Raw genomic sequence first — 9790 nt, forward strand, 5'->3', positions numbered from 1 at the left:
TATTCACAGATATTTTTCTGAAATAGTTCATAAACTTTTATTAAAAAATACTACTTCTTTAACTACTTCAAGCTTATAAATAGTTCACTTTAATTGATTACTTTGTTTTCTTTGCCCTCCCTTTCTAAACAGTAACTCTTTTGAGAGCACATATATTTTTTATTGCCTAAAATAGTATCTGATTAATCTGTAATGTATTTGTTGAGTGAATTAGTTTCCAAAAAGTAAAATATTTAGAACATATTTCTGAATTAATCTGTATGGTAATTAGTATATTGTATAAATTCACCGAAGGTATAAATTATAACACGTTTGTTAAAATCTTTTTTTAAAGATTTTTATTTATTTGACAGAGAGAGAGAGCAAATGCAGGGGGAGGGGCAGGCAGAGGGAGAGGGAGAAGCAGGCTCTTGGCAGGGAGTCCATTTTTGGGGCTTGATCGCATGATGCAGAGATCACAACCTGAGCGAAAGGCAGATGCTTAACTTGATTGAGCCATCCAGGTGCCCAAAACTATTCTATATTTTAAAAAGTTATCTACAAATTTTATGTTTGGTTAACATGATAACTTTTGGAAACTGTACTAACAGACTCTTTAGTACTAAAAAGGAATTTTTGGAAATTGGATTTCAGGCATTTACACGGAAAGCTAGATCAAGTTGTTTTTTGGATATGGAAACCAAGTATCACTTAAATATAGAAATGTTTTATAAACACTAAATTTATTTCAAAAGGTGATCCTACATAAAACATGATTTTTACATACATTAATTACTCTATCCTATAATCCTGTGTTCTGCAAATTACTCTCTTCTTATGGTACAAGAGCTTGAGTTTCAAAGAGTTGTAATGGCTTGACCATGTTCACATAATTGGTATGAAATAGACATGTCAGAAGAAAATGTGAAGGTCCTTAAAATGGGCAGAAAATTGATGGGTGTCCTTTCAATAGTATCTTGGGCTTTATTATACTTTTTGGACTTCTCTAATTCTATAGGATCTGCAACTTTCATATTCTTTGACTATAATTACATAAGTCATGAAAAATTGAAGATAATGCAAGTTGATTCTTTTTTGTCCATAGACATGAAAATTTCAGGCAGAGGTACTATTGTTTTCTACTCACTTAAAAAGGTGATTTCAGACATTATATTTTCTAGCTCTATAGATTTTAAATATTTTGCATCTTTTGGCAACTTTGATTTTTCATTTCTGATTGTCCATTGGTGTATCTGTGTGTTTGCTCTTCAAATAATCCTTTGAATTGCACCTAATTGGTTCCTTCATTAATTAATGTGTTAAATAAGAGCTTTGACTGGTGATCATTGTATAAAAGTTATAATTATATCTTTAAAGATTATTCTCCAGTAGCCAGAACACAAATCCTAATGAACTGACTACAGATTTTGTGTGTTCTTCCCATTCATGCCAGAGTTACTTGTCAGTTTGGGCTGTTGTTAGAGATGCTCCTGAAAGTTGGAGAACTTTAGTTAGTAAAAGTTTGAAAAGGTAGGAGAGGAAACAGAGTATTTTTTTTTTGATGAGTACTAAATATACTTTGCTGAAATATTCTTCTGGATGTAAATAATCCCTCATTAATAATATGTTCCTTATACTTAGCCATACTTCATTAGAATTTTGAGAGCCAAGTATTTTTACTGTTTTAACTTCACATATTGAAAATGTATTGCTCGCCTTGACAATTACTTGACAAGTGACTGGAATTGATTGACAAACACTGTGTGCCCCACCATGCAACTTTAAAGAAAGGAGCCCTTGTGACTCTAGACAACTAAAAGTCTGTTAGACTCAAATACTTAGTTTTAAGTCTAGAAAGAGGGGTCAAGTAGTTCAGACTGTGTCCCAGTAACATGTTCTTACCCCTTTTTGATGACCAAGACTTTCATATTTCCTTTCAAATGTCATCGATTTGTAACCTGGAGTTCTTATGTGTGACATACCTGAGCTTATAAAGAGACCTCCCAGATTCTATGGATCCAGGTCCCATCAGTTTTGCTTGCTGCCTGGAAATCCATTTAGGGGTAATGCTTTACTGTTGCCATGGATGGAGCTTACCATCATAATAAGGATTTAGCAGCAATGGTCAGTCTTCTGAAGTGCCAAAATGGCAGATTTATTTTTCTTTCTTTCTTTCTTTCTTTCTTTCTTTCTTTCTTTCTTTCTTTCTTTCTTTCTTTCTTTCTTTCTTTCTTTTCTTTCTTTCTTCCTTTCTTTCTTTCTCTTTCTTTCTTTCTTTCTTTCTTTCTTTCTTTCTTTCTTTCTTTCTTTCTTTCTTCTTTCTTTCTTTCTTTTTTAAAGATTTACTTGTTTGAGAGAGAAAGAGAATGTGAGTTTGGGGGGTGGGGGAGATAGTCTCAAGCAGACTCCCTTCCTAAGTGTGGGGACTGATGCAGGGCTCGAATTTACAACCTTGAGATCAAGACCTGTGCTGAAATCAAGAGTCAGATGCTTAACCAACTGAGCCACCAGGTGCCCCAAAACTGCAGATTTCTTTTGATTACAGAGGGAATCTTTTTTCACTGTGATCTTTTATTGGTTTTAAAAACTGTGTTAATTTCTATGACCAAAGTTATAGAATGAATTTTCTATTCTGTGTTATATTTTGTCACTTGAATATCCAAGTGACACCCCTGGGCCATCCAAATTTGTGACTTAAAAAGAACTCTTATGGGAACTAATAAAAACTCTTTTCATAGAGTATTTAGACTGGAGAAGGGTAATGGCAAACCCTTACAAGGTCCAAGCAATACTATGCCCATTATTCCACTCTTGCTCCTCAGTTCTACCTCACCTTTACCTTCCAATTCACAGGTCTCATCTCCTGTAACATCCCTTTTTCTGATGTAAATTAACCCACAGAGTAGATGTGCATGAAAGGTCTGATGTTCAGGGAGACTCCATATTCTTCATAAGTCGTTATGGTCAATTCCTAAGGAGACTTGCTATATTAGTTTTCTCTGTTGTATAACAAATTATTACAGACTTAGTTTAAAACAACACTCATTTAATGTTCTGAATAAACACGAATTTATTATTTTACAGTTCTGGAAGCCAGAAGTCTGAAAATGGTTTCAATAACCCCAAACCAAAGTGCTAGCAAGATTAGGCTTCCTCTGGGAACTCCAGAGTATAATCTGTTTCTTTGTCTGTTCCAGCTCCTAGAGCTGAATTCCTTGGTCCATGGCTCCTTTCTCTGTGTTCAAAGCCTGGAGCAACATTGTTTTATCTTCTCATCTTCTATGTGTATTCAAATATGCCTCTGTTTTCTTCTAATTAAGACACTGTGATTGCATTCAGGGCCCACCTCAATAATCTAGGATAATCTCCTCATCTTAAAATCTTTACCTTAATGATATCTCTAAAGTCAGTTTTGCCATATAAGGGAGACTTCACAGGTTCTAGGAATTAATATCTGGATATCTTTGGGGGCCATTATTCAACCTCCCACATTTGCTAACTTTTTACTACTGCTATGGTTGCTGCCAAAGCATCAAATAACAAGTTACCAAACACCTGCCAGTGCTTTCATGCAAAACATCCAGAGGGAATTAAATATAAACTTAAGGAGGTAAAAATTAAAAGTAAAAATTAATAAAATGGAAGTATAACATACTACCAGGAATACATTAACTAAAAATTATGCTGAAGAAAGATGATGTTTGGCATTTTTATGAAGGGAAAACAACACATGAAAAAATGTAAAATTCTATTAATTGCAAAAGCAAAAAAAACAATATTTTAAAAGAAAAAGATAGAAATTTAAGAGAGAGTTCTAGAATCCTGAGGGGAAGGGGCAGTATATGAATCATAGAGAGGATAATGAACAAAAGTTTGACTTATTTTATACAAAGCAAAATTGACCATAGTCCCAGAAATAACTACTGAGAAAAATAGAGGTTCATATGCAGATTTATATTATGTAAGAGCTGAGAAAGGAATTCAGTGAAAACAACAGATGAAGACATGTTAGCACAATGCTTATTTAAAAAAAAAAAAAACTTTATCTGGAAACTTGTTCAGAAATAGAATGATATACGCAGATTTTATAAATTTAAATAGGCCTCAAACTTTCATAGAACATTGACCTGAATCTTCCAGATTTTACCTTAAATAGAAAAATATTTTCTCTAAAATTCTTGACATCTGTTCCATAAGTCATATTAAAAGTATTTGCTAATATGTATAGAAGGTAGACATAAGACTGTTGTTGAGGATAACTCAACAACATATTTCATATTCATATTTACCATTGGTAAATATTCACCATTGGTAATAATACCATGGTTCATATTTACCATTAAAATATTTTATTGCATAGCAATTTGTACATATACATGAATATATTTTAAATATACCTTGTATTAATTTCCTGGAGCTGTCATAACAAAGTACCAGAAACAGTGTTGCTTAATCATCAGAAATTTATTGTCTCATAGTTCTGGAAGCTAGAAGTCCAAAATAAGGTGGTAGCAGGGTTGGTTCCTTCTGGGAAATGTGACAGAGAATCTGTCCCATGCTTCTTTCTCAATTTCTGATTGCTTCAGATGATCTTTGACTTGTAGATAGCATTCTCCTGTCTTCATATCATGCACCCTCTATGCATTTTAGTCTCTGTGTCCAAATTTCCCCTTTAGATATACTTTTATGATGTTCCCTAACAATATTATCCTAACTTGACCACCTGCAAAACTGTATTTTCAATAAAGTCACATTCACCTATGTACAGAGGTTTGTTAACACTTGAATATCTTTGAGGGAGACACAGTCTGTTTATTCATTTGTTGGGATATCCACTGTCTCTTACTATCAGAGAAAGTAGGTAAGCCAATATTTTGACAAAAATTACGAAGAAACATACTGAAATGGAGAAAAATTGTATTCCTAGCCCCTAAGAATTGGAATAGGACCAGGTTTAATGTACTTCAAGCAGTGTGATACCACAATCTAGATTATTAAGAAATATAGATTTGAATCAATTTTCTCATGAGGGATTGGAGTTTCCTAAACCAAACTGAATTAAGATGAATTTCAAGTGTTTGTGATAAACAAAGCCACAAACTGAACTCTAAGGGGATTTGTTTATGTGTGCAGACTCATGACTACATTATTTGACTAAGACATTTTCCCTCTCATTATTTCATAAATTCTATTTGAGAAAAGAGGAAGAATGGTGAATGAAACCCAGCTTCTACGACTTTTTTTATTAAAATCTTTCTCTAACACATTTTCCTTTTTAGAGTAAATTATACATTCTTCATTTAATACATTTAATTTTTTTCTTTCGATGTTCTGTTATTTTTTGTACACTATAACTCTCTCTGCTCTATATTTCTGTCAAAACTCACTTCTTATTTTGCTTCCCAAGTCAATTGCCTTGTCTAAACTCAGTTGAGAATCCTCCATGCCCAGGGAATAGTTTGATCATTCCCATGAACTCAATAGTTCATGCTTTCCTACATTCTTAGACAACCCTAATTGCTTCTTTTCTGCAGTTTATACCATGCAAACCATAACTGGGCACAAAAATTCACAATCATTTCCTGAAGTCTCTAGGAAATATTTCTTATATATTTTTCTGAGCCTACATTCTATATAGCAATTTATAGCAATTTAACATTTGGTCATAAATGAATTCTTTCAACATTTAGCCAATATTCATTAGATACATATTCTTCACTATGCATTGTGTTAGTTGCTGCTATTCCTTACTTCCAGGCAGATAATTAAAACAAATTCCAGGATTGTTAACTCCATACCTGCTCATGATTAATAACTAGGGGTGTAGTCTGTTCATGTAGATGACCGCTTCACTTACAACTGAGCTCCTATAATCCATTTCTCTACTATAAACCAGAGCAGGAAAGCAAATTCTGCATTAAATTAGATCAATAGAAGTGAAGAGTTCACTAGTTAAGTGATGTCAATTTTAGACACAAAGATATCATTTCACAACTATACATTATTGAATAGGTCACCCTATTAAAACAAAGCAGCATCAATACAAATTGATATCATTGATATATATGTTTTGTTTTGTTTTAAAGATTGTATTTATTTATTCATGAGAGATACAGAGAGAGAGGCAGAGACATAGGCAGAGAGAGAAGCAGGCTCCCCGCAAGTATCCCAATATGGAACTTGATCCCAGAACCCTGGGATCACGACCTGAGCCAAAGGCAGACCCTCAACACTGAGCCACCAGGGGCCCCTGATATATATGTTTTGTTAAATTGAAGGATATATCCCACCATTACACCATAGTTGAGCAAGTCACAGCACAGAATTGCATGCCATTAACGATTTTATATTTCTTGGCCTTTTCTGAGCAAAAGGCTATAATTTCACCATCCCATGCATAATGGTCCTCACAGGACTTAATGAAAATACACCCTACACCAAGAAAGCATGTTCAACAGAAAATAATTTATATTATATAATTTTACAGATAACAAATTCTTCAGTGTGAAACGTTTTCAATTAACCTAATATTAGGACATCTTAGAGATAAATTAGGAAGACAGAATATCCAAAGTTATTTCTGGCTAAGTAGTCTTCATAATAGTAGATGATATATGAGCATATTTTAAATTAAATATCAAATCCTTAAGGTTAACTTTTTTAACCTGTGAATTATCTGTAATTTTATTTATCTTGTCTATTCCTTATCATTTTTACTATGGAAAATGTCCATTGTTTTCTTAGCATTTGCTATTATTGCACATAAAATGGGTTGGCATAACATGATAGAAGACACTTGCTACCTTATTAGTCAAGGTTCACCATAGATACAGAACCAATAGGATATGCCTGTGCTTATAAAGAGAGAAAGATGTTTTAAAAAAAAAAATAGCTTACAAGATTCTGGGGGCTGATAATCTGCAAGGAAGTCCTGTGGCTGGAGACCCAGGAAAGAGTTCATGTTGAAGTTCAAGTCAGAAGGCAGTCTTCAGGCAGAATTTTTTCTCCTGGGAACTTCAGTCTGTTTCTCTTAAGGCCTTCAGTTATCTGGATGAGTTCCACACACATTTTGGAAGGTAACCTGCCTTACTTAAGAGTCTACTGACTCTTATATGTTGATCATATATAAAAATACCTCACAGCAACATCTGAACTGGTGTTTGACCAAACATTTGGGCACTAGAACCCAGCCAAGTTGACACATAAAATTAACCATCATAGTTGCTTATTCTGTTACTTTATGTGCTCCTATAGGGTAATGATTCTTTTTTATCCATGCTTATCTGTGACAATATCACTATAACCAGAAAATAAAAAGCATGTAAAAACTGATGTATATATATGTACAGCTGGTCTTTATCATTTGCAGATTCCATATTTGAGACTGTTCCTACTTGTTAAAATTTATTTGTAACCCAAAATCAATGCTCATAGTGTTTTCTCAGTCATCCACAGACATATACACACAATTGCAAAGAAATCTGAGTTGCCCAGTCATGCAAGTTTCCAGGTAAAGTCTATTAAGACAGTCCTCTGCTTTCTTATTTCAATATGCATCTTATAAACAAATGTCCTTTTCACAATGTATTTACTGCTTTTTTTTTTCCATCTCCTGTGCTTTTATTTGTGAATTTGCTGTTTAAAATGACTCCCAAGTATACCACTGATGTACTGGCTAATATTCTCAAGTGCAAGAAGGCTGTGGTATGCTTTATGCAGAAAATACATATGTTACAGTTATTGACTGTGATCTCAATGTTAATGAATCAACAATATTTTTTTAAAAGTGGCCTAAAACAGAAACACGCATAAAACAAGGTTATGTGTTGTTCAGCTGCTGAAAATGTGACCAGAGGCTTTTACAAACCTAAGCCTGTATTTCTCCTAGGACCAATACTTCAGTGTTCACGAATTTAGTGTTTGCAGTGACTTTATAGAGCATTACTACTATAAATAATGAGAACACACTGCAGAAATTCTTTGTCTAAATGCACTAATACTCTTTTTGTCTAAGTACATTGTTTTCTTTTAATATGTATTATTGTGAGTTTTAAGAAGAATTTGCTCTACATACTCAGTTGTATTTATTCTAAGGAGATAGAGATTAGACAGATGAGCAGTTGAACCAATAAAGAGTGATTGAGAAATACCTAAATACACATATACAAGCCAATACAGCCAAACATTTATTGTCTATTTAAGCAATTGGTCTCTAAGCAATGGTGCCCAGTAAACTTGAGCATCCCTAGTTTCCAGTTCCCAATAATTTTTATTACTAAAAGAAACAGATTTCCATGGTGAAATGACCAATTCTGGGGCTGAGAAGGTGAAAGTATAAAGTGGACTTATAATGTATTATGCCAGAAATGTAAAATGTGTTCAAATAATGATAAAGATATGTCCAAAAATTACAGGAGGCAGCTTCAAGTTCCTTTAACTAGACAAATCTGTGACAATTTGACATCTCATCAAATAAACTTAGAATTCATAAAAATCAAACTGTACATAAATGAAAACATATACAGGAAAGAATGGAAACTTTGTACTCACAGAAGAATGTCAAAAGATAAATATATTAAAATGATGAAATTATAAGTTCATCATTTAGCAACCATCATAATAATAATTCAGAGACTAAGAATCAATGAATTTTAAATGAGTAGTGAAAGTTAGATAATATATTCATTTTCAACATGTGTCCCCACATAGTACTTAATTTAATGAAGTTAAATAGTAACTTTTTTGTGGAGAAATCCAACAGACCTTGACCAAGTGACAAAATTAACACCACCAAAAATATGAGAAATCATGTGCCCCTTTATATGACACATAGCAGAACATGTAATCACTTCTGTGACACTCTGTCAAGAATTCATGATCAGAATTTAGTCATGAGGAAATATCAGACAACTCCAAATTTAGAGACATTCTACAAATATACTCCATATTGGTCCAAAATGTAAAGATCATTAAATAGAAAGACCGAGGATCTGTTCCAGATTAAGAGACAATATTTTTTTATCTCTTCAATCAATGATAAATAATATCACCAAATTGTTTATCTTTAATCTGCTCCAAAATCATTGATTGTTTCCTGCTAGTGTAACTGTAAGATAAAACAGAATATGTACAATATGACCATTTTGTCTGAGTCCCCAAATTATAAAAATATAACAAAACAAAAAATTATGTAGTATATATCCCAATATTATCTGAGAAGTGTTTTCACAGAATATATCAAAAGGCAATTATGGTTGCATGAGTGTACCTCTATTTGGTGAATATTTAATAATAAATGATTTGAAGATGTTGAAGATACAGAAACAGTGTCATTAGAATTTTTTAATAAAGATTTTATATATTTATTCATGAGAGACACAGAGAGACAGGCAGAGACACAGGTGAAGGTAGAAGTGGGAGCAGAACTCGATCCCAGAACCCCGGGATCATGCCCTGAGCTGAAGGCAGACATTCAACCACTAAGCCACTCAGGTGTCCCTGACATTAGAATTTTTAGCTATATTGCTGGTGGAGCATAGTGTATGCTCCAACTACCCACAGGCAAATTGAATAATGCCATAGGAGAATCAATAGAAGAGTCTAGAATCTCTTTTGGACTTTAGAAGACATAGCAATTGGTACCTAGAATAAAAACCTAAGACTTACAGGCTATGAGAAGAATATCTGTGTTAGTTGAACAGAGAAAGAGCTGTTGGGTTGGAAGAGACTGAGCATTTTCACGAATTATGTGATTAACCAACCAAGAGCATCATAAACTATCCCTCTCTAGAGGACTTCATACTGGAGGAAG

This window comes from Canis aureus, chromosome 10 (genome assembly GCF_053574225.1).
Source record: "Canis aureus isolate CA01 chromosome 10, VMU_Caureus_v.1.0, whole genome shotgun sequence".
Taxonomy (NCBI): domain Eukaryota; kingdom Metazoa; phylum Chordata; class Mammalia; order Carnivora; family Canidae; genus Canis; species Canis aureus.